This window comes from Echinops telfairi, unplaced genomic scaffold, assembly GCF_000313985.2.
Source record: "Echinops telfairi isolate 266 unplaced genomic scaffold, ASM31398v2 ScPeMD7_3533;HRSCAF=4204_0, whole genome shotgun sequence".
In the NCBI taxonomy this organism is placed as follows: Eukaryota; Metazoa; Chordata; class Mammalia; order Afrosoricida; family Tenrecidae; genus Echinops; species Echinops telfairi.
The window spans coordinates 55,313,186-55,339,747 of record NW_022107431.1 but is presented as its reverse complement, the minus strand read 5'-3'; the positions used below and the strand labels follow the sequence as shown (position 1 = coordinate 55,339,747).

General features: G+C 38.8%; 1 long non-coding RNA gene across 2 annotated transcripts in view; it reads right to left on the bottom strand.

Annotated features, from left to right (window-relative positions):
• Positions 1-260: 260 nt before the first annotated feature.
• LOC123522191 overlaps positions 261-26,562 on the bottom strand; it is a 29,022-nt gene continuing 2,720 nt past the window's right edge. For both annotated transcript variants that reach the window (XR_006680473.1, XR_006680472.1), the window contains 4 exons: positions 2,527-2,627; positions 2,287-2,389; positions 2,106-2,169; positions 261-1,437 (listed from right to left, as the gene is read on the bottom strand). This is a non-coding gene — a long non-coding RNA (uncharacterized LOC123522191). The remainder of the gene's footprint in view (positions 1,438-2,105; positions 2,170-2,286; positions 2,390-2,526; positions 2,628-26,562) is intronic.

Below are 26,562 nucleotides of genomic sequence, written 5' to 3'. Positions count from 1 at the left end.
AACTGGCTTGTCTCTTCCTTGTGACCTTTCTGTGAGGGGATGTCCAATTGTCTACAGATGGGCTTTGAGTCTCCACTCCACACTTCCCCTCATTTGCATTGATATGATTCTTTGTTCTGGGTCTTTGATGCCTGACATCTGATCCCATTGACACCTTGTAATCACACAGGCTGGTGTGCTTCTTCCATGTGGGCTTTGTTGCTTCTCAGCTAGATGGTTGCTTGTTTACCTTCAAGCCTTTAAGACCCCAAACACCATATCTTTTGATAGCTGGACACTACCAGCTTTCTTCATCACATTTGTATAAACCTCTTTCTTGTAAATAAATGTATGTTAAGATATTTTATGAATGATCTGGATTCTGGACTAAAAACGTAAAATCAAACTCCCTAGATGTGCACACGATACATATACATGACACCAGTATTGTAATATTCAGTATCATAAACTTTTAAAATGCAACTTCAATGTTAGAAGTGGTTTCTTGCATTTAAAACTTGTACCACTCAGTAAAGGATTAAATAATTCATTTTATAAAACTGAGAGGTAAGATAAACTATTTTAAGATCACACTGTATTTTGGGAAAAAACAAGGTAGTCATTGTAAAGAGGAGACCTTTTCTTTGTCCTTGAATCTTGTACCTCTGTCTCTTTTTCATTCTTCCTTTCTCTTGCCTTTCTCTCTTTCAGTTCTTGACCTTTGCTTTCTCTTTGTTTGCATAGAATTATACAGCTTGCCAGTGGGTTTGAGGAGCAATTGAGGGAAGGGGAAGGAAGACTCATTTTAAGTGTGAAATTTAGCAATACACAAGTGGGAGGTACAAAAATACTTATGATTAAAATGAACACCTTCCTTCTGGCCCATCTCACACAAACTCCTAAACTTCTTAATTCCCTGTACAAGAGATCCCTGTTTCATACGCATGTTTGCAATTCTGGGTTCTTACATGAGTGATGCTTCATATGGTTTTACAAAGATCAAAACTCAAAAGCTCAAACTCGCTGCCATGGAGTAGAGTCCACTCCTGGTGAGTGACCCCAGAGGACAGAGCCGAGCTGCTGCCTGTGGATTTCTGACACTGTAACTCTCCCTGGGAACCACACAGGCTGTGAGCCCTTTTTAAAAACATAAAGTATGGAACTGCTTGCTTGCTTTTGGGCTCTCTGCAAGGTACCAGAATGGGCATAAGGCCTGGGCCGTGGAGGAGTGATTGTCTGTTGAGCCGATTCCTATCCATCATGCTCTGTAGGACAGAGTAGGTGATGCTACAGGGTTTCCAGGACGACGTTCTACAGAAACAGGCTTTCTCCTATTTCTCCTGCAGAGGGTGACGGGTTCTAAGCTCGATCCTTGCAGTTAGAGGTAAACAGCATTCTTTGGAAGAATTGTAAACTCCCCTCATTCCTACAGCCCTCTTTCTCCATTTCATAAGTGTTCTAAAAGTACAAGAGAAGAGACAATAAGGAAACTTGAAGGTTATTATTTCAGGGCCTTCTGACAATCATGTGCTCGCCCTAAAATACCAAAACATATTTCCATCTCAGGAAGCATTTGTTAAATTCTAAACTACTAAACTTTCATCTCTGCATATCTGAGATGTTGCCAAAACAGTTCATTCAATGGGCTATCTGCCAATACAAAAGAGATGTTGTTTTAACAAACCTATTTAAAATTTTCTTTGTAACATCAGAAAATCTTTCGTATCTTCTTCGTAACTGCAGAAAACCCAGTACTTTTAATCATATAGTTACAAAGACCTCTTATGAATTTAGGAATACCTGGGAAGGGTTAATTATTCAGCAGCCCTGGTAGCATAGTCCTTCCTCTTTGGGTCTGAACCACACGGTGAGCAGTTGGAAACCCCCCAGGTGCTTCTCAGGGGAAAGACATGGCTTTCTACTCCTGTAAAGAGTTGCAGTCTCAGGCACTCACAGGGGTAGTTCTACCGTGTTCTATAGGGTCGCTGTGAGTTGGTATCCACTCAATGGCTGTGAGTATGCTTGTTTTGAACAGAGTGTAGTGCTTTGAGCCTTAGAAGAAAAGCCAGGCCATCTACCTCTGAAAGATCAGCCCGAGAACCCTCCCCTCCAAGTGCTGCTGATACCTGCGGGCTCACCCGGAGTCGAGTCAACGCCACCGCCGCAGCTTTCCCCTCTCGGGTCTGCTGCCTTTAGGAATCGGAAATAAGGAATTCGGGTGAGGACATAGTGATTTCGCCTTTTCTATGAAAAACAGAAACACCGTAGTGACTCTGAATTCAATGGTCACGCAGCAAGGAACTTCACCTTTCTCCTTCCGGGATCTCGGGCCATTCGCTGCTCACAGGGCAGGGGCTCTTTCCAAAGTGTTTCTGCTTTTTAATACCTCCAGGACCATAAACTGGGGAGTCTAAGGAATAAAATAACCTCTAACATTAGAGAAAAAATACTGTCCGCATTTTTTATACGTTTTAGGATGTAGGCCTTAGTGGTCTAGAGATCGTTTTCAACAGGGAATTGCATTTCATAAAGGACCTAGATACTTACACTTTAGTACTGTGAATTCTTGTTTATTTCATACACTCTGAATGCCGCTCAGAGCCTCCTCCTTGGCTGCTCAAGATTTGGAGTAATCCCATTCATCATTTCTAACAAAGTCGAGAAAACATCAGTGACTTAGATCATTGGAAGGAATGTGCACTGTATACTATCCCCAGAGGGATTTGACTAAACCAAAAACAATGAAATTGACTTATGTGAAGAAAAAACCCTCAGAACAATAAAATATTGGCGGCTTACACACTTGCCATTCAGGTATTATGGAAATAAGCCAGGCAAAATCACTCAAGGCACAAAAATAAAGTAAATGCACTGTGTTTGAATGTCAGCAGGATTTTCTGGTAATAGCTTAGAAAATAAAGGGCACCTTCAGAGTTTCAATGTAAATTTCAATAACCCGAATCTTTCCTTCAGAAAGTAACCATCCACGGGAATTCCAAAGGAGAATATTCCTAATAAAATTATAAGTCACTTTCCTGTAAATGAGTTTTACTATTTCTGTCCTGTTTAATTTGATCTGCCGTGTCTTTGTTTTCTTATTAAGAATCTTGCTTGCTTCAGATCCTCTTGTGCAAGTAGGTGGATTATAAGTTATAAATCCATTATGGAGAAAGACTTTATATTTTGAGTATCTATAATATATTGGACAATTTGTTATCTAATATTCACAACAACCCTAAAAACTAGCCTGACTTGGTAGAGACTCTATTGAATCCTATGGAGCCCTGTTGATGTAAGGGTGATGCTTGGGCTGCTAACCTCAAAGTCAGCAGTTCAAAGCCACCAGCCACGCCAACAGAAAAAGACAAAGTTTTCCACTCACGTGAGGAGGTACACAGTCTCAGAAGCCCACAGGGGCATTTCTACCCTGTCCGACAGGGTCTCTGTGAATTAGAATCAGCCTGATGGCAGTGAGTTCGTCTTTTGCCTTGGATTAAGTCTTAAGGCTTCTTCACTTTCACTCAGCTAATCAGCCCATACACGTTTGCCTCTTGATACTAAACAATAGGCATTCATTTTTAATTTGTCTTATAAATATAATAGTATGTTTAATAGAATGTATAATCTATATTATTGTATGTTACATATAAGCAAAATGGCCTTAGATTTCAGCATTAAAACTCTGACATTATTTGAACATGAAAGAGAGAATGTCTATCAGTCAATATGAAAGCCCTGTCCCCAAGCATGAAGGGCCAGAGTATGTTTATGTATGTATGTGTCTATTGCTCTACCTCTTTACATATCCATCTATTTTTATCTCCTCTAGAGTGATAAACATGGGCCCCTCACCAGGAACTCTTTGGTCAAGGCCAACTACCATTGGACCCATGGAGACAAGTGCCGCTTAGCTTTTCCTTCTCTGCTTTGCAGCTCTACTTGCTCACCATGTCCACTGCTTCACAAACATGCAGCCATTCACAAGAGAATCAATTACAGTTGAAAAGCATTTCCAATACAAACTGGGCATTCCTCTTCATCCTGTAGAAACACTCATTTGATTGTTTCCATTGCTATTCTCCCGGGGGGAGGGGATAAATGGTTTGCACTCAGGGACTAACCGGAAGGATGGGGGTTTGAATCCACACAAAGAACACCTGGTAATCCACGTCCACACGATTGCAGGAAAACAAAGCAGTTCTATCTGCACACAGGACTACCAGGAGCCTGAGTTTTGGGGACAGGATTTGGGGGGACATTCTTTGGGCTCTGGGCCCTTTTCTTTGCACAAATTCGATGCCCTCTGCCTAAAGGAGCACTGGCTTTCCAACACGTCTGTATCGGCTCCACTTTTTGCAGTCCTTTAAATGCAGGCTGCAACTACTCTCCACCAGGACTCTGGGCCATACCACCTCGGCGCCCATCCGCACTCTGCACTATAATCATCTGTCTAGAAGCTGCCTTCAGCCAGTAGACTGGGAGATTATGAAAAGCAAGGGTACAGTTATATCACTGAAAGGCACTTGGCACATAATAAGTCTTCAATAAAGTTAGTTTTTTTGAAAAAAATATAAAATTTATAGTCCCTCCAGGCAAATATTTTATAATGTAAATTACGTATAACTCTCTGGTGAAAAGAACCTCATAATTCTAAAATAAATTCCTGAAGAGCTCATCAAAACTATAAAAGATGATGATATTACATCTGCTATTGCTCATAGGAGTGCATGGCTGCATAGGAGCCAGTTTTCATTGAATTGGATCTTTTCAAAAATCTTACCGCTAGAAACAATTTATATTTGTGACCACTGGTATGGTAAGCTATAGTTATTTCATTGATTCATTCCTAAATATAAATTGGAAAGGTTGAAAATGCCATTCTTCCTTAGAGATATTCTTTCAAGGTAGCTCACAAGCAAGACTTGAGAGCAGGTCTTTGGGAGAAAGCAGAGTACTCAAAGAAGCATTCTGCTGCTGCCCGCTCAGCTGTCACTGCGTCTCTCCAGCATCAGACAGCTGTTTGTCACTCTCAGGCGCTCTGGAGACTGGCTGGCAGTCTGCCTGTGTCTTCCAGGAGCTGAATGGTCTGAGCCATTGTTTACCTCCGTTTATAAAAGTTTAGCATGTGATTTATACCTCTGTCTTAAGGATGTTATGAAGAGGATGTGACTTAATACAGGGGAACAGTTTTGCACTGCTCTTGGCACATACTAGGCATTATGGAAATTTTACAGAAAAAATTATGTGCATCATTTCTTTTCACTGTGTTCAAACTTTACTTTTGATTGCATCTCAAAGCAAGAAGTTCTAGGGTTCATTTGCTCAGATGAGGGAAGAAAAAAAAAATGGATTCCTATATCTGGCCTGCATGTTCTGAAACAATACGCTTTGTTTTTATGAATACTTGCATGTGCACAAATGGCAACCTGCATGGGTAAGAAGAAATAGAGGGAGATCCTGTAATGGATGGAGACTAGGGGTGACATGCCGTGGGGGTCAAGGCCAAGGACTCTACCCTGCTCGGCATTGTGGAATGTGGTGCATGTGCAACTCCAGTAGCTTTGCTTACTACACTACAATTCACCTCAGAGAACTAATTTTGATGCATTCTATAAAAGGAAAACTTCCAGTAAGCAGGCAGGTCTGCTGACATTTGATAATACTTAATTGTAAGTGAGATTTTAGAAGGTGCAGATGCCCACCTTGATGAACACACACACACACAAAAAGACAGCTTGAGTCTGGGATGAAAATTAATGATAACATATCTTGCAAGCATTTCATATTGGATCATTTGTTAGTTAATGTTTACAGTCTGTGGCCCGGGTGGTATTAGTTAATTAAAGAAATCACTCGGGATAAGGAAGCGCTCGGAAATGATTGTGGGTTTTTATATCATTCGTAATAAGCCAAGAGACTGGAGGGAGCATTTCAAGATTCTATAAAATGGAATATATTTTCCCTTTGGCTCCTTGTTTACTTAACTACAGGTCATTTATTTTGACAGGAGAAAATGTACCTGTTCAATATTGAAAAGCCTGTGAATTTCAACCTTCTTTTATTGTCCTATTATATCACTTAAGTACCCTCGGTTAAATTAAAAAAAAGAAAAAGATGATTTTTTTCCTATCTATTATAATTCCACTCAGCTTCTGTGATTTCAGTCTCCATAAGTTAAAGTGAATATTGAAAATAAATTGCTTTATTTGATCTCTTGGAGATTCTTCATTAATGAAGTCCAGTAGATATATTTAACTTTGTATATACATCTATGAAAAATAATAATGTACTCAGAAATAGCTCTGAGGATAACTGAATCTGTGAATGTATCCATTTAAAATCTCACCTAATAACAGTTTTCTTATTGCATAATAATGTGAATTTATACTCAAGATTATGAATTATTCATATTGTGGACCTATCTAGCTATTTTAGTTATGGATATTAAACTCGCTAATAATTTCCCCCCAGTGCTTACTCGTGCCTTCTATACACAGGACAAAGCCCAGCCTTCCCACCTCCAGCGCTGCCAGAACAAGCTTCCAAGTCCACTCCAGTGTCAACTACCATTGAAGGCAAGTAATTTTTCCCCAAAGTTCTTTTTCCTATGGAGATATAGTAGAATGCAGAAAAATAAAACAAAATTGTTACAATAATGGGGAAAAGCCCAATATCTTCTTACACAGTGTTAGCAAGTCTAAATTAAAGTGGTTTTCCCCCCTTGATATTCCAATTTACTCCTACTTAGAAAACCAAAAAATTCCCCTGATGGGTCTATAGTAGTGACATTCATCTTCCAGGATGACCAGCTTAGTAGCCTAGAAGTCAAGTCAGTAAAGATAGAGGGAAAGAGACCATGGTTCGCCTTGCATTTCTCATTGTCTTACCCAAACTGACTGAGAACTCGGAAGACAGAGGTGCTATCTTTGAATCTGCGCTCCTTCTCTTAATAGTGATGTAATTTGGGAATGCTCTTATAATGTCTTCTGAGATTATTATTATTCTAGTCCCAACTTAGAGGTAAGAAAGAGAAAAGTAATGAAAAACAGACTTATGTAACTTCCCAAATATATACATTATATGTGTAGTGTGTATATATACGTATGCGTGTATACATACATGTACCTATATGTATGTATATGTGTGCATATATACACACACTGACACACATATAAGCACTGCATAGATCTGGAATTTTTTGCTGAAAATGTTGTCATATCTTTAAGTCTTCATTCATTCACCTCTTCAACCATAAGAATGTATCACATGCTGTCTATAGTATCTGAGATTTAAAGGTAATACTGTTCCTGGCTAGCAAGTTAGGATTCAAAGTTAATATTGTTCCTATCTAGCAGTATTCAGATCTAAAAGTACAGCTAATTAAAATCAAACGCGTCTCCCTTTTTGTCTGGAGTGTACAAATGGAGATGTCCCCCAGCCTATGGCTCCATTTTCATCCTGGTCCTGCCAAACACATGTGCTCAGCCCACTACATTTGTCCATGTATTTTCACCACGCCCAACAGCTTGATGGCTTTGACCAAGGCTTATCACCCTTGTAAGGAAGAGGTGCCTGCAGGCCCTGGCATAAGTCAGAGCCCCTTGCGGACAGAATCTCAGGATATGGGGTCTGGAAAGTATGAAACATCTCTGGATGGCCACACCTGGCCAGTCCACACAGTCCCTGCCCTTGGGCAACCTGAAGCCCAAAGATAGTGAAGCTGAGTACACATTGAAATATGTACAGGAATGACCCTGGAAGCTGGGTTATCATAGGTGTGTGGATTACCACAATATGAAGGAGACCAAAACACATGTAAGTACCAAATATGCTAAAATCTTTAAAAGTGGAGAGTGTAGCACTGATGAAGGTCCCCAGTGGAAGCCTGTCAGCAGAGATTTCCAGTTTGCATTATCTTATGTTCATGTTATCATTTATAGGAGCTAAATGTTTCTAAAATAATCTTAACACACAAGTCATCTCAAAGATTGCCAAGTTGATAGTGAAGGCAACGAAACAATGAAAACTTTGAACAACTGCATCTCTGCCTACTATTAAATTACATTCACATAGATAGTAAGCAATTGAGTAGACGCATCTTATTGAGCCCATTTCCCTTTCTCTATACCAAAGGTAAAGAGAGAGAGAGAGAAAATCAGGATTATACTGATTCTACATTCATGTGATTTCATACAAAACTGACAAGTGACTCCTACCTCACTGCCCAAGAGTACACGACATGGGCACGTACACGTCACCTTCGGTGTCTTAAGATGATGACCCGGTTGTGAGTTGGACATAAATCAAGGGACTCAGATGCCCTAATTTGAGGCAGATTTTTGATAACCAGCTTATGCAACTGCTTGGTTGTGTCTGATCACCTATCAGAGGTTCATAAAACATCAAATGGCAAATGGTTTGCCTACCCATCTGTAGCTTTGAAGAGAGATGTCATTTGTTAAGTGAGACATTTAGGTTTTCTTGTTACGTTTTAAAGAGCAATTTTATTTGACATTTCATCTGTAGAACCCAATCATATGTTTAAGGGAATCCCGGCATTAACATTTGCAACAGTGTTACAAAAATCGCATGGCTTTTGTGAGCATGAATTCATAGTGGGCACACATTTAATCTTTGCAGGGAGGACACTAGCAGTGAGCAGCTTCCCAAGGAGTCCAGGCTATCAGACTTTGTCAGGGCTTGCAGATGTGCTGCCTGCAGCTTCATGAGCATCAGTGATGAGGAACTAGGACATATTTCGTATTAATCAAGCTGCTTTTCGTGAGCTGATTATGCACAGTCCTCTTGATGCACTATTTTAGTCTGGGACTTCCTCAGGACCCAGTTGCAAGAAAGTGGCATCTGTCAAACAGAAGGGGCTCGCGGGCACCACTAAAGCACCCTCTTTGGTTTAAGGAAGGAATACAGTGTTCAGAGATAGAAATGTGGGAGCTTAGCCATATTTGCCTTTAGTGTTTTAAAAAGATAGAATTTACAATTAGCCTGGATTATAAAGTTTGCTCACCAGGAGCTTGAGGGGTATAAAAATTCTAACCCTAGAATTCAATCAATAGAGAAAGAAAGCACGGATCTTGTTAGAGGCGAGAACATTGCACACATCTGTGAAAAGCCTCCCCTGTGCTTCCACGGCACGTAAAAAAATCAGTTTCTCACACCACTCACTTCTTTCTGCAACGTCCTGATGCGTCTCATATCTCAGGCCACTTATCCAGCACTTTGCACTCTTGTCTTGCCTTCCTTGATTTTCACTCCCCACCCCCGAACACCTGCTTTTTACACCATCCGGATGTTCTTGCTTTGAATATTTAGCTATAAAGGGACTAAATATATATTACTCCATGTTTCCTTTAACATCGACTCTATTTTATTTAAGGGAGTGGGGCACTTTTGACCAAGGGATTTCGCCTGAAACCAGAGACCTGGAGGCGCAGTGGTTACGCACTGGGTGCCAATCTGCATGGCTGGCAGTTCCAAACTAGCAACAGCTCCACCGGAGGAAGTCTGGGCTTCCTATTCCCATAAAGCGTTACAGTCTCAGGTACACCCCCCCACCCCTGGGGGTTGCTATGAGTCAGCATTGATTCGATGACAGTGAGTTTTGAAGGATTTTTTTTTAAAGGAGATTATATAATAATCACTTCCAGTAATCATCTTTGGTCATTGCTAATTTGCATTTAATTTTAGACACAACATCTAATTTAAAATATAATAATAAATCTCAAGACCTTTACAAAAGCAAAAAACAACTATTAACCTTCTTAACACAATTCTAATGTCTGTTGGGAACTCTCAGTGAGGTTGAAGATCTGCAAGTTCAATTAGCCACTGTGGTAACCCATTTATTTCACACACTGAACAGATTGATGTAAGATCCCCTGGTCCCAATAAATGGTACCTTATTAGGTTAGCATTGTGGGCAATTTTAACTCATACCCCGAGAGCCCTTTTATCACCAAACTTTGTCAGCATTTTGGCTAACTTCAGGCCCCAAGGACTGCATTTCTCAGCAGATATTAATCCTGCACCATATTCAGGTCAGACTTCATAGAACTTTCAGTGATTTCTTAGAACAGCCCAGGCAATGTTCCCCATCCTCTCCCCAACCGTCAGAAAAACTGTTTCATGAAATCATTATGATAAAAAAATTACTGGATGTGATCCCACTTCTTTGTTAGGCAATGTTGTCATATTTTTCTCTGTTCCCACTCAATACATCCCCCTAAATACCTTACTTTTGTGGCCACTGACCTCTGAAGGATTAGTCTTCTATCCATAGTTGAAGGTGCCCTGGTTGTATTGTGGCTACAAGCTGTGCTGCTAACTACAAGGTCAGCAGTTCAAAACAACAAGCAGGTCCTCAGGAAAATGATGAGGCTTTCTACTTCTGTAAAGAGTTACAGTCTCAGAAATTCACAAAGGGTAGTTCTACCCTATCCCATTGGGCCGCTATGAATAAGAAATGGTGCTGTGGAAGTGAATTTGGAATGGTTTTCACATACCTTGTAGCATTACCTTGCTTCTTCTACTCTGGAAAAATGTAGAAGCAAGAAGTTAAGTGGTCCTGTATAAAGAAGATATTTTAGGCTTAAATTATTTTTAATATTCCATTTTAAATACATAATTCGTGTGAATGAAGTAATTGAAAGTATGACTGGTGTTCGATTAGTATTATAACAACATTCGTATTATAATAACCTTGTAAATTTCATCACCCATATCTGGTCTAGAGAATGTCAGACCCCTAGTTAAAAATCTCAAATCTGACACAAATCTGCTTAATCTTTGACAAAATAATAGACTTCTCCGGGCTTTTGTGCTTTCACCTGTAATCTGTGCACTGAATTTAAGTAGTCTGAGATTTCACATGCGGAGATCACAAGTTTAATTTTCTTCAAGATTATGGGTGGCAATGCCTTGTTTTATAAGCAGAATAAACCTTCTATAACTTTCATAGAGGATAAATAAGTACACTACATCTGGAAGCTATGGCCTTGGTCCCTTTAACCCCAAATTCTCTGTCATCAAGTTGACTTGTATTCATAGTAATTCTTTATTAGGTTTCCAAAGCTAAAAATCTTCATGAGAGTAGACAGCCTCACCTTGGTCCCACAGAGTAACCACTGGGTGTGAACCACCAACCTTGTGATGAGTACATTAACACTTACTCCAGTGCTATCCAGGTCCCTTGTTGCATTATTGAATGTATTGGGGAACCTGGCACATCATGTAGTGAATACTGCTATGCAGGATTAGTTACTGAATTACAAAATTGAGTTGTGCAGTTCATCTAGGCTGTAAAATTTGGAGAGAATATGAGATATCAGTTAAGGAAGGCAATGCAGAGAAAACACAAGACGTGCATTAGGTCATAAATAATGTTGGTATGATTTATTTAGATGGAGAACAACAGAGCATTATATGAAACCTGTAATTTCTTGCCATAGGACACATCTGAGGGCAATGTTCTATGGGAGCAGAAAGGCCTTATTTACAATTCTATTAAAACAAGAACTTTATCACCATAGCACTTCATAAGTTGTGTCTTGAGAAGCAGAAACATTAATTTAGAAAATACAATTTGGCCTCAGTTCTTATTTTGTTAACTTTATGACATAATGGATTTTATTGAACTTTAGTACACTATTATATTTCTCTTTGTTTTAGGTGAAATAAACTTACATATTTTGGTAATTTTTAGTGGAATTGATCTTTACTTTTTTTTTAGTTCCAAAGGTATGTACATTTTATTTTTAAATTTTTATTTATTTTTATTTTTTAATCATTTTATTGGGTGCTCATATAACTCTTATCACAACCCATACATACATCCATTGTGTCAAACACATTTGTACGTTTGTTGCCATCATCATTCTCAAAATATTTGCTTTTTACTTGAGCCCTTGGTATTAGCTTGACCTTTACTTTTATGTTTTGATAAAATACATGGCCCAAATTACATTCAGTCCCTATTTAGCTAAGAGGGATGCTAAGAGGTGTAAGTGAAATAATGCATAAAGCTACTTAGCACATTTTCTAGCAGTTAGTACTCAACCACTAGCTGCTATTTTTATTTTAACATTATCATTTTGTATCACAAAATTTATTCAAAATATATAGCAAATGATTACTTCTTATGTTAGTTTATATTGGTATCTAGTGTGATATTAAGGCATATTCATTTACCGCATTGGTCAGCATATGTGAGACACACACACACAACACACATACACACATTTCTTTATTTAGAGCTGGTGTATTCTAAATGGCTTTGTACACACAGTTAAAGTTCTCACACCTTACCTCATGGACTGTGAGAGCAAGATGAAGCTACTGAGCAGAGTAGTAGGATTAGCTTTGTACTTAGGTCACTATAATGAGGATACCAGGGAGGGAAGGCAGCAAAGGTCTAGAAGATACTTACACTCAACTACTAAGTTTACGGCTAAAGGTTTCTGGTGAAGGGTTTCTGGCTCCAACCCACAAAGTGCCTCAGGAGAAATACCTGGCAATCTAAGTTAGAAAGATGACGGCCTTGAAACCCTGTGGAATAGTTTTGCTTTGCACACATGCTGTCACCAAAAGTTGGAATTTACTGGGAGGCAAATAACACTAACTCTTCCTAGTGTACTATGGTGTCTCTGTTTTGTTTAACCATCTCATTTATCCCTCCAAATAACTTGGGAGTGAGTATGATTGATATCGCTTTGTAGACACCAGTAAAAATAAGTAATTTTCCTGTGTTAGGGCAGCTCTAAAGTGGTATAATTGAACTCAAAGTCAAGTTCTCTTATTGAGGCTCAAAAATTTTCCATTTTTTCCTGGATTACCAATTAGATGCTATAACGAAGCACAAGTGCTAAGAACCTGATCTGACTTTGTATAAATGAATGGTATGAAGAATAAAAAGAGTAAGATTTGGAAAATAAGGAGTTTGTTTTGGACGTGCTGAGCTACATAAGGTATTAGGACCAGGTGCAACGGATATTTGTACACACGTGGGCAGGCTTCCAGTGAAGCATCTAGGACCCAGCAAAAGTAAGAAGGCTGATCTCCTGCAAGAGCCCTGGAGGCAGAGGCAGCTACACAGTGGGGTGTGAAGCACAAGACCAGCAATCTGAAATCCCTGGTCATTGATCCTCCAGTGAAAGATGAGGCTTTCTGTTCCCATCAAGAGTTATGGCCACAGAAACCCACAATGGCAGTGGTGCTTGTCTATAGGGTCATTCGGAGCAAGACTCAAATCGATGACAGGGAGTTTGGTTTTTGAGTTTTATTTCCCCGAAGCCTGAAGAGACTGGGAATGGAGTGAAAGACAAATCCAGCAACTGCAGAGAAGCACAGTCAAAGTAGAGCTAAGTCTTTCAGTACGGAAATGCCATGTCTCTGTACTCATACCTCAGAATCACAGCGAACCAGGAAGGTATCTGGGATAAATGTCCAGCTCTCTCACTTTATCATACTCTCATTGTCTGGAAAAGGAGCCCTTGGTGGCATGGTGGTTACTTGTTGGGCTGCTAACTGTGAGGTCAGAGGTACAGATGATTTATTCCTGCTTCTAACTTTTCTCTGCTATATGTAGAAGTATGTGGCATAAAACAGTAGAGAAAATGGGAATTTGACTGAAGTATCCACTTGTGAGATAAATAGGCATTTTCTCTTCTCTCAGAGATCCAGCTTCCTCATCTACAAGTTAATATTATTGAACCAGATGATCTCAGGTATCTAGCCATCACCACAATACCATTACTCTTAGTCTTTGATTCTTCCATTCTTATGCCTTCCACAATAAGCACGTTTCTTTCATCCCTTTGTTTATAAACCAAAAACAAATTCATTGCTATAGAGTCGATTTAGACTCATAGCAACCCTATAGTAGAACTGCCCTGGTGGGTTTCTAAAACTGTAACTCTTTAAAGTAGAAAGTTGTATCTTTCTCGCTAAGAGAAACTGGTGGTTTTGAACTACTGACCTTGCAGTTAGCAGCCCAATACATAACTCACTATGCTACCTTATTTTACAATGTGAATTATTAAGAACTGCCAACTAAAAAGGAATCCTCACTTCAGAGATGTAAGCATTCCAATATTTTACTGTTGTTCTTAAAGCTTTTAAATTGAAATAATTTTAGATTTATAGAAGAGTTGTAAAGATCACGTAAAGAAATAACCCTTGAGTCAGCTTCTCCTGTGTGTTAACATTTTTTTACATTTAACCGAAACTAAGAAATTAACATTGGAACAAAATTGATGAAACATGCAATAAGGATATATTGATAATAATTGGTATTGGAATTCGAAAGTTGGAAACAAAGAGGAAAGAACAGTTGGAAAATATGGCCTTGGTGACAGAAAAGAAGTTGGAGATTGTATGTCAGAATCTGGCAAGATTAACATAGGGTCACTGCACCAACCCCACCCCAAATACTAGTCAATATTAAACCATTTCCAGAGGTAGCATATGATCAAGAACCCATGGTACTGAAAGAAAGAAGTTTAAGCTGCTCTGATAATATTAGCTAAAAACAAGACTCCAATTGAAATGTTTCAGCAAGCCGATGAAGCACTGGAATCACTCACCTGTCAATGCCAGGGAATTTGGAAGCCAGTTGCTTGATGTACTGATTGGCAGAGATGGATATTTGTACCCATGTCAAAGAAAGGTGATGCAACACAATGCTCGATTATAGAACAATTCCATTAATATCACATGCAAGTGAAAATTTTCTCAAGATTATCCAACAAAGGTTGCAGCAATACATGGACTGGCAACTTCAAGAGGTTTGAGCCAAATTCTTAAGAGGATGACATAGAATAAGGGATATCATTACAGATGGCAGACAGATCTTGGCTGAAAACAGAACACCAGAAAGATGTCTACTTGAGTTTTGTTGATTATGCAAATACATTCAACTGTGCAGGTCTTCACAGACTATGGACAGCCTTGAGAAGGATGAGAATCCCAGAACATGACATTGCTCATGCAGAACCTCTACATGGATCAAGGGGAAGCTGTGAGGACAGAACAAGAACATTTTGCATACTTTAAAATCAAGAAAGATGTGAGTCAGAGTTGCATCCTCTCGCCACATTTATTCAATCTGCATGCTGAGCAAATAATCAGAGAAACTGGATTATATGAAAAAGCATGAAGCATCAGGATTGGAGGCAGGCTTTGTAACAACTTATAGTACGCACATGACACAACCTTTTTTGTTGAAAGTAAGCAGGTCTTGGAACACTTGCTGATGAAGATCAAGAACTGAAATTCTCAGTATGGATTATAACTCAATGTAAGGAAAACCAGAATTCTCACAACTGGATCAGTAGATACCATCATGGTAAATGGATCAAAGATTGAAGACATGGATTTCATCTTGCTTGTATCCACAATCAATGTTCATGGAAGTTGCAGTCAAGAGATCAAATGACACATTGCATTGGCTAAGTCTGCTACACAAGCCACTTTAAAGTGTTGAAAAGCAAGGATGTTACTTTAATGACTAAGGCGGGTTTGACCCAAGCCATTATATTATTTTTGTGCTTTTTTTTTTGCTATACTGAACCCTAAGTGATTCATCTCCCCACTACCCCTCTGCAAGGTATGTCGGGTTGTCTAGAGATGGGCATTGGGTCTCCATCACGCGCCACCCTCATTGACGAGGATATGATCCCCCACCACCACCACCACCACCACCTTTGGTGTTTGAAGCCTGGTCCCTTTCATGATCACACATGTTGGTGTGCTGCTTCCATGTGGACTTTTTTTGCTTCTGGGCTAGATGACCGCTTGTTTACTTTCAAGCCTTTAAGTCCCCAGACACTATAGGTCTCGATAGTCGGGCACCATCAGCCTTCTTCACCACACTTACTTATGCACACATTCGTCTTCAGCGTTTATGTGGGGTAGGTGGTCACACAATGATGGTTTTTGTTCTTTGGTGTCTGCTGCCTGTTCCCTTCAACACTTCGTGTTCGCACAGGCTCGTGTGCTTCTTCTCTGTGGACTTTGTTGTTTCCGAGCTAGATGGCCGCTTGTTTGCCTACAAGCCTTTAAGACCCCAGACGCTATATCTTTTGATAGCTGTACACCATCGGCTTTCTTCACCACATTTTCTTATGCACACATCTGTCTTCAGTGATCATGTTGGGAAGGTAGATATCATGAAATGACCGTTTTAGTTGAGCAAGGTGCTCTTGTATTAGGGGAGTGCGCATGAGGAGGCCCAATGTCCACCTGCCACCCTACTACCACACCTATAATTATTTCCCCCCTTGATCTTAAATATATTTACATATGTACATGTCTGTATTTAGGCTCGTATGTATGCCCTTTGCCTCCTACTTCTTTCCTCTATTTCTTTACGCTTTCCTCCTGTCCCAATACCATGTTCAACCTTCATTCTGATTTCGGTAGTTCCTCTCAGTTGCCTTGCCCTTGGCCACTCCCTACCAGTCCTCCCATCCCTTCCCTACCTTTGGTTTTGAACCAATTGTTGTTCCCTTGTCCCTAGGTTGGCCAACCCTTCTCCCTTCCCCTACCTCCCACGCTCCCATGTCCCTCCGGGGCCATCGGTCCCTTTATTTTCTTTATATATATAAGAATATATATATTTTTGTCCAAAAATATATATATATATTTTTGTCCAATCTCTCTTATCTAGGTGGGTGTGCAGACATAACAATGTGTGAATAAAATCGGGATTGGCTTTTAATCGCCTCTTAGGCATGTGAAATTTGGATATTGAATACGGAACACCAAAGAAGAGCTTCATTTTGCTGGATACCGGGTCACTGTGGGTTGGAGCCAACTTGATGGCACTAAACGACACCAACAGCAGCATGTGTGAAAGGTGGACATTGACTAAGAAGACCCCACATAATCTATACATTTAAATTATGGTTTCTATTGAAGACTGTGGAAACTGTTATTGACTGCCAAATAAATACAGCCAGAATATTCCTTAGAGTCATGGATGGTGAGGCTTCTCATGCACTCTGGAAAATGCTGTCAAGAGACACAAGTCCATGGAGAAGGACAACAGTCTTGCTGAAGCACAGGGCCCGCAATAAAGAGGAAAGGCTTTCACAGGTTGGAGTAACACAATGGCTACAACCGTGGGCTCAGACATAGCAACAATTGTGAAGATGGCACAACTGGACAGTGTTTTGTTGTACATGGGGTCGCTATGAATCGGAACCAGTGCGATGGCACCTAACAACAACAACAAATGTTTAACTACAGGGTTTATGAAGGTTCATCTTCTGATGGTTTGCAGTGTGTGTGTGTGTGTGTGTGAGAGAGAGAGAGAGAGAGAGAGACAGAGACAGAGACAGAGAGAGATATTGGGATACAAATATTGACAGTAATTTACAACAAAGGGCTTTTTTGAAAACTATTAACTGTTTCTCACTAACCTATAAGAAGTTTTGTTTTTTTCTACCTTTACACATCCACCAGTGTAACTGAGAACATTTGTTCATTTAATTCCAGTAAGAATACTTTTTTACTGGAAATCAACGGGCAACACTCAAAGTGGAAGGTTCATATTAAAAGTGTATTCTGTTTGATCAAGCCAGCTTTCTGCATCTTATCTCTATCATAACTTTTTGCTGTTTTAAAGAGATGTTTTTCTCCCCATGTTTGACTTAGACAGGAAGAAAGAGGACCTAAAGGCGCAGTAGTTTGTAATTCTACATGAATGTGATCTATTAATAAAATTTATAATGATATGCAGATTGAAAATCTCTAAGCCAACACATTCATTATAAAATTTAAAAAAAAGAATTGGATCCCTCTAAATCTAGGTTTACAAGATCCATTTTTCCTATTGTAAAATATTTATATGCTACTTTGTGTCAGCTTGACCTAAATGCTTTTTCTCTTTTCTTATTACACACGGCTTGCTGTAATCCCAAAAGACATTATTCTACTTCTCTAGAGCAGGTGAGAAAAGTGGTTGTCTTTAAAGACAGGTCTGCTTCAGCCAAATGGAGTAAACGCTTAACCCTGTTCACACAAGAAGGGGCGAGAGATGCACACCTCAATCATGTGCAGTGTAAGAACATTATAATCTACTAGGGTTTACTCCATTATAGTAGGCCAAACATTAGGAAATGCTGCATTACTAGTTTAGTATCATGCATGAATGATGATGAAATTCATACATTAAAATAAACCTGCATAATATATAAAAATGATTGCATCTTGAAAAGTTGGATTTTTGAATGGGCATTTACTTTTTTTCAAAATTGTTTTTGAAGAGTGATTGAGACTGGGGTATTTGCTCAATATGCCATTAACTTCTTGTCATTTAAAGTCAAATTAAATTATATTTGAAAATGACGATTAAAGCTTTCTAATTTATATAGTAAGTGAAGCCCTGAATTCTCAATGATCTGTAATAAAAACAACAATATCTTTAAAATAGAGCTATAAAATAATGTACATTTTGATTTTGAATTACGTAAATGTGCTCTCTATTGATAGCAGGCACAAAAAGAAAAAGCTCAATGTTCTCGCATTTCTAGGTGTCCTTGACATGGAAAGTGCAGTAAAGTGATTTGCACTACACTTGCAACCACAGACAACTTTAGTTGTTAGAAGAAAAAGCAAGTAAATGAAAACACAAATTATAACCACATGTCAATAACATATAAAAAGGAAAAAGCTTTTAGAAATGAACCTTATATTTTTAATACTCTTGTAGAGAGGCATATTGGGACATTTAAATATATATGAACACATATAAATACATATGTAACTTTATATATAAACATGCATTTAAAATAACATATTGACATATATAAATTTAAATATCATAAAAGATATATATCTTGAGCAAGCCACAATTATGTATAAAAACAAAGCTTTAAACATACTGAGAGTTTTTTTTGTTTTTGTTTTTGTAATCCCCAAATGACATCAGCGTAGAAGTAGAAAAAGAAAAGGCTAAAATAAAAACAACTTGTGCTTATGGAATTACCCAAAGACAAAAGCATATGAGCTGAGTACTTTTCATTTCAAATAAGTCAACAGATTTTGACTGAATACTTTTTATGTTAAGCTGCTAAGCAAGGCACCACAAATTACTTTCTGAAATGTAAAATCATCTAAAGGGAAGAATTGTCTGTTTTCTCTTTCTCTGTCTCTGTCTTTGACTCTGTCTTACACACACAGGAAAGACGAGAAGAGAGATGGCTTTTGCTATTTCACTTCTGAATAGTAAGTGCATCTTAATAGGCATAGTAACCTTTATTAATCTAAAGAACTGATTCACAATTAATGCAACCACTTATCTAAAAAGAACGTGTCATTTTTGAAAGTTGAGGCACAAATGCGCTTTATCCATCTGAACAGGAGAGCAGAGTGATGAAACCCCAGGGGATACCAAAAAGAGACTTGGGAGACAGAGTGTGGTACCCCATCAGACTTGGCTGGAAAACACTCACAAAGGCCAACAAACAGACCTTGAACTATTTCTAGGCTTTTCCATTTTTGTCCGTGGCTTTCTTTTTGTTATTGTTATTTTGGTTTTATTGTTATTGTTTTGCTGGTTTTGACTTCCTTTGTTGTTTTATTTGGCTTTGCCTGGTTTTGCACTTATTAATGTATCTGCATGTCTATCTAGATAAGATAGGCAGGGTAAATAATTAGGAGATGAAAAGAACTGGACCAATGGTTGTGGGGGGGGGTATGGGAGAAGGGGAGTGGGAGAAAGGAAGAGGGTGGAACCAACCCAGGGACAAGGGAACAACATGTTAACTAAAATCCATGGAAGGAAGGGTGTAGGATGCCTAGTGGGGCTCAATCAAGGGCAACGTAGCAGCGAGGAATTAGTAAACCCAAATGAAGGCTGAACATGATGGTGGGACAAGAGGAAAGTAAAAAGAAATATAGGAAAGAACCAGGAGGAAAAGGACATTTATAGAGGCCTAAATACAAGCATGTACATATGTAAATATATTTATAACGAGAGGGGAATAGAACTATGTTCTCATATCTATATGTTAAGAATTAAGGTTGCAGATGGACATTGGGCCTCGACTCAAGTACTCCCTCAACACAGGAACACTTTGTGCTAACAGTCCGGCATTTTGTGATGGGATCAGGTATCATATCCCCTCACAAAGGGGTCACAGGGAAGCGATGAGCCAGGCAGGGTGCAGTATAGCACCAGTGAAACACAAAACGTTCCTCTAGTTCTCATGACCTCAATTCTTCCTTACAAAGTGGATTAGACCAGAGCATGCACACTGCTACAGACAAGAGCCCGCAACACAGGGAATCCAGGCTAGATAAACCCCTCAGGGCCAACAGGGAGAGTAGAGACACCAGTAGGATTAGGGAAAGGGGGCAGGCCAGGGGGAATCCATCAGAAGGATCAACTTAGAACCTCTCCCAGGGGGACAAATAACAGAAAAGTGGGTGAGGGCCATAGGAGGACAATGTAAGGTATGGAAATAATAATCTGTAAAGGTTTTGTGAGGGAAGGAGGGCGGGCAGGGGAGGGAAGGGGGGAAATAGGGAGCTGATATCAGGGGCTCAAGTGGGAAGAGAATGCTTTGAAAATGATGATAGCGACATATGTGCAAACTGTGCTTGACACATTGGAGCAATGTATGGATTGTGACAAGAGATGTAAGATCCCCCAACAAAAGTATTTTAAAAAAACACAAGATGATTTATTTATTTATTTTTGCAATTTTTAAAGTATTGAATCATCTTTCTCTCAGAATTCCTTTTGTGTTTCATATTCAGAAACAGAAAAATTAGAAGGTAATTGCATCCAAAAAAGTCAGATTATGAAAACATTCTAAGCTAAATTCTACAATGATGAATAATTTGGCACTGCTTTTCTGTCTGAGACTCACTTACTGTAAAAAGTTTTCATACACTGAGTCTGTCCCAAGCTTCCTTTCTGTAGTACAGGGAGTGGACAGGGTCTAAGGATCTCCCTAAGACTGGAATCTGTCTTTTATTACTGACATGCTTTGTGCATTAAGGTAAATTACTCATCTTTAGGGTATAAAATATTTATAATTTTAACTGAGGGCCAAATATATGCTAATGTATTTAAGTATTTGTGTTTTATTCTACAGATATTATTTTCTATCTCACTAAAATTGTTTTCCATCCAAACTTCCTATTTTGTCTTGGTATGACAAGATAATACCCTGTTTCCCCCAAAATAAGACAGTGTCTTATATTAATTTTTGCTCCCAAAGATGCGCTAGGTCTTCTTTTCAGGGGATGTCTTATTTTTCCATGAAGAAGAATACGGTACACATTTATTGTGTATTTTTTTATTAAAAGAGACCTCACACTTCCTGTCTGCTCCGGCTGCGCTGCAGCCAACAGCGAGCTGCACAGTGGCGCTCGCCCGCTACAGTCCAAATTCCAGAGTTATGGTAGCTTCAGGAAGGCCTTATTTTCAGGGAGGTCTTATTTTTGGGGGGATGCCTTGTATTTCAGTGAGAGGAAAAACTGTAAGTAGGTCTTATTTTCAGGGATGTCTTAGTTTTGGGGAAACAGGGTATCAACTATTATTAAGATTGCTGCTTCACAATATTTTTCAGACTTAACAAATGCCATTTGACATCTCGAAAATGTGTGAATTAATTTCTTGAGAAGACCTGAAATCTTATGGAACATTTATTTCCTGAGTGGCCTCACTAGTAGTTCTTACTTTGTATCTGTAAGACACAATCGATCACTTTATAATTTAGTTTATTCAGCTGGCACTAAAAGACCCACTTGGCATTCTCAATTCACTCTCAAGGCCCATGTACCTTTTTAGACTCAATTTATTTGTCATTGTTTTAATAAACACTTTCACTCAGTGCTCCTGGGATTGGGTCTCACTGCTGGTTTCTTCAGACCCTATCTTTCATATCCCTTAAACATTCATTATAATTGTGAATATTCTCATGTATTTCTCTCTTAAGATAAACCCTTTTGAAATCCCAAACCCTGGTTAGGGTCACTATTTGTAAGTCAGAAGCAACTTTGGTATGCAACAACAGTAAGGGGTTTGAAAGAAAGTTAAATAAAAATTTCTTGATCCACTAAATTAATAGTACACACACAAGATAATCAGAAGCACATTGGCTTTCCTTCTTCCAAGACATAGCTGTGCGTTCTTCTGATACTCTGTGATACAGCTACGTTCTTAATATCATAAGACGAAGGCATCAGCTCTTGGTCTTCCTAACTCATTGTCCTCTTTGCTCTCAGCAGGAAAGGGTTTTTCATCCGCACATCACAGATGGTAATTCGTCTTCCTCCGATCTTGATGTTGTATTCTTCCGATCACCAGTTTCATTGATTATGACCTCAGTACACAGAGTAGAGTATCTCGAAAGGATACAAGCCTGACACACACTACTCCTAATTTTTAACCATGCAATAACCCCTTGGTCTGCTGGAGTGACCGCCTCTGGGTGTGTGCAGTTTCCACATGAGCACAAGCAAGTGTATCACAATTCCCATTTTCCTAATGTTATTCATATGCCTCCGCTTAATCAATAAAACCAAGGTAAATATCTTTCTGGTATTCTCTTAATTCAGTCTGACATCAGCAGTAATAGCCTTCATTTCCCAGCCCCTTCTGAAGGCTGCTTGGCTTTCTAGTGGATGTATTACTGCAATTACTATGTTAATACTCTTCAGCAAAATTTACACTTACATGTGATATTGTTAAATAATGTCCTTATCCTGTTGGCCCACTTATGTATGGAATGGGCACAAATCTGGATCTGTTTCAGTTGATTGGGCAGTTAGTGATAGCCCACATGTCCTGGCATAGAGGAGTGAGGTTTTCAAGCATTCTATCCGTTTGCTGAAACATCTTAACGTATTCAATCAATTCTTCTAAGCTTGACTTTTGTAATATCGTCCTTCAATATTTATGGCTCTTGATCAAATGCAACCTCATACCGTCCTGAAATATCTAAATGTCACTAATTTGGGGGGGTACAGTGACTCTGTATGTTCTTTCTATCCCCTTCCGGTGCCTCTTACATTGTTGAGTACTTTGCCTAGGGGATCCTTCAATATTATAACCTGGGGTTGATTTTTTCTGTAATTCTTTCCAAGAGTGTTCTTGGCGTAGAGTGTTCTTCCATTTGGCTTTGCACATTCCAACGTCCATTATTTTCTTCTTCTTGACTGTTCTTTGATAACTGTTGAGATCTTTGACTTCATCGGTTCTTCCATTTGCTTTAGCTACTCCACATGGAAGAGCAAGTTTCGGAGTCTTTTAAGTTTTGGTATTTTCTTACTTTCCTATATTTTTAATAACCTTTTACCTCCTTCACGTATGGTGTCTTTGATACCACCCTACAGCTCATCTGATTTTTGGTGATCACGTCAATGTGTCCTAACTATTCTCAATGTGGTCTTTATCTTTTGAAGTGTCTTTTTAATTTTCTTTAACTTTAGTTTGAATTTGTATATTATCCATTGGTGAAAGTCAACCCCTGTTCCTCTTCTGACTGATGACACTGAGCTTTTTCATTGTTGCTTTCCACAGATGGTATTGATTTAATTCCTGTGTATTCCATCATGCAAGATTAACATGTATGTACAGTTATATCTCTATATATTTATGCTGTATACATACACATATAGCACATTATACAGTATTCAAACACATTCACACACACAGGGAGCTTCAAAAATTTGTGGAAATTTTTCATTAACTTTTAATTGTAACTATTTTAGTTGGATTACTTTTTTCCCCTTAAAATATTGGATACACTTTAATAAGTCTATTTTACCCATTCTTCCACCAATAGGCCTTTTGGTTGTTTCTCCCATCTTCCTTTTATGAATAGTACTGGGCTGAGCACCAGTACACTCAGCTGATATATATCTGTTCCTGCACGTTCCTTATTTCTGCAGAATATATGCCAACTAGTATATGCCTGTATATTTCTGTTGGATATATCTATAGGACATACGCCAAGTAGTATAATTGCTGGGCCAAGTGATATTTCTAGTTCCAGTTGCTGGAGGAAGTGGCATACGGCTTTCCACAGGGATTATACAGCGGTACAGTCCCACCAGCAGTGCACGAGTGTTCCAATCTCTCAACAACCTAACAGCACGTGCTGTTTTTCTGTTGCTCTCATTTGCTATTTTTTAACTTTGCTATGAATATCTTTGAGGAAGTATCTCATCATTGTTTGGGTTTTCATCTCTTGGATGGCTTGCATTTCTTCATATATTTGTTGGCTGCCTGAATGTCTTCTTTGGAAAACTATCTGTTCATGTCCTCTGCCCATTTCCCCCCATTTTTTTTTATTAGTTGGGATTTAACACATATATCATATCAGTCCACATTTCCATCACATCAAGCAGAATGAACAACTGCTACCACAATTGGTTTCCAAACTTTCTTTTCTTGCATGGACTCCTTGAGCTCATCTGCCCATTTTTAATTGAGTTATTCACCCTTTCTTGTCGGGGTGTTCGAGTTTTCTATAGCCGTTAGCTATTTGTCCCTTTTCTGATATGTCATCGTCATTTTTCCCAATAGTGCAGCTTTTTACTCTTTTAGTGAAGTCTTTTGATGCTTAAGTGTTTTATCTTTCGCATGGCCCAGTCTTCTCTTTTGTTGCCTGCTGTGTGTGTTTTGTTTTATTTGATAGTGCGTTTATGCCATGCAGGCCCCTAAGCTTGTCTCCCTTTTTACATTGATGACCTTTATAATTCTTGGTTGTAGTTCGGGGCGATAACCTATCTGGAGTTTATTTTGCATGTGCAGTGACTGCATATGCAAGGTGTATGGGTCTCGTTTCATTCTGCGGCACATAGAAATGTGAACATGCCCGTGCTGGCCTGTAGCTCATTGTGGGAGGAGAAAGCTCTGTCTTTCTTCCTTGAGCAGCAAGGTCAGTGGTTTCAAACTGCTGACCTTGTGGTTAGCATCTCACAATGTAACCACTCTACCACCAGGGTTCCTGTACAGTTAGAAATGATTCTTAAACAATTCACTCTGCCAATCCCTACATAATTGAAGTATTGAATTATTTTCCTTTAATTGTAATTACGGACAAAGTGGATTTATCTGCCATTTTAATATTCTTCTATGCATTTTATTACATTTCCTTATTTTAATTTGCAATTCCATCACCCCTCTGTCAGCTTGTTACTCTTTGATGGCTCTTGCATTGCTGTGATCCTAGAAGCTATAGCACACTATTCAAAAACACTTGGCAGCTTTATGGTGGGTAGGTTTCAATGAACTTCCAGACTAAAAGACTTGAGGGGGAAAGGTCTGGTGATCTGTTTCCAGAAATTAAAAAATGAACACTTCATGGTTACATTATAGCATTTTCTCACTCACTGGCTTTGGATCTATTCTGGGGAGGGGGCAGTTGTTGGAGAAGGACCTCTCCAGAATCCCAGCAATGAGATGAGTTGGAAAGGTCACTGCAAAATTGGACTGAAACATGCTTACAATTGGAGGATGATGCAGAAGCTTCCAGAATTTTATTCTGTTGTGCATGAGGTCACCATGAATCAGAGTCAAGCAAATGGAAGCTCTATCTGTCTAACTCTCTCTCTCTTCATAATTGTTTTTATGCTAAATATTTTCTTTCTATTATCCCATTGTAATTTTCTTGTCATTTCTTTCACTCTATAGTTTTAGTTATTTTCTTAACAAGTTCCTTGAGAATAAAATTAACATCTCAATTTTTTTAGCAATCTAGTATTTCACCTCTCCCTAAGAATTCTTTCCAATAAACTAGTCTTTTTTTTCCAACAATGCTCTAAAATGTTTCCCATTCAGAAAATATTACCTCTGAACCATCTTTTAAAAAGCAGTATCCCCCCCCATACACACACAATCATGCTCTAACACTTAAAATTAGAATTACTTTTCCTGATGCTTATCGCTACCCAACATATACAAGAGGGCTTCCAAAAGTTCATGACAAATTTTACCAAAAGATAATGGAATTTGTCCATGAGCTTCTTCAAGCCCCTTTCTATTTGCACATGTATCAATTCCTCAGTCTTTATTAACTTTTCTTGCTTTAAGAATTTCAAACTAAAAAGGACGCAGTAGCTATTTATAACTCTAAAGCTGCTTGTATCCAGTCGAAGTAAAAAATAAATACAAACTAATTCACATTAAGTAAAAAAAAAAATAAGTGACAAAATAAGAAATCAATAGCTGGTGAGAAACAGAAGACACTACTTTCTTCTCTCTACCTTTTATAGCTGAAATTAGAGTCTTTACGGTGTACCTTGTTGCAAAAGCCAATGGCTACTATGTATAGCAAAATATAAACAGAAATCTACTCCTTCAACCCACAAAACACTAACCAAACTAAACCAAACACACTGCCCTCAAGTCAGTTCCAGGGCATAGGGACCTTGTACAGGCTTTCTGAGGCTGAAAGTTACCGGGACATACTGCCTCAGCTTTTGCCCACAGATATGCTGGTGGGTTTGAACCACCAACCTTTAGATTAGCTGTCCTGTGGTCACTCAAGAGCACCATTACGATTTCTTTCATAACATGCTAGTTAGTATGTGTGTGTGTATATATAT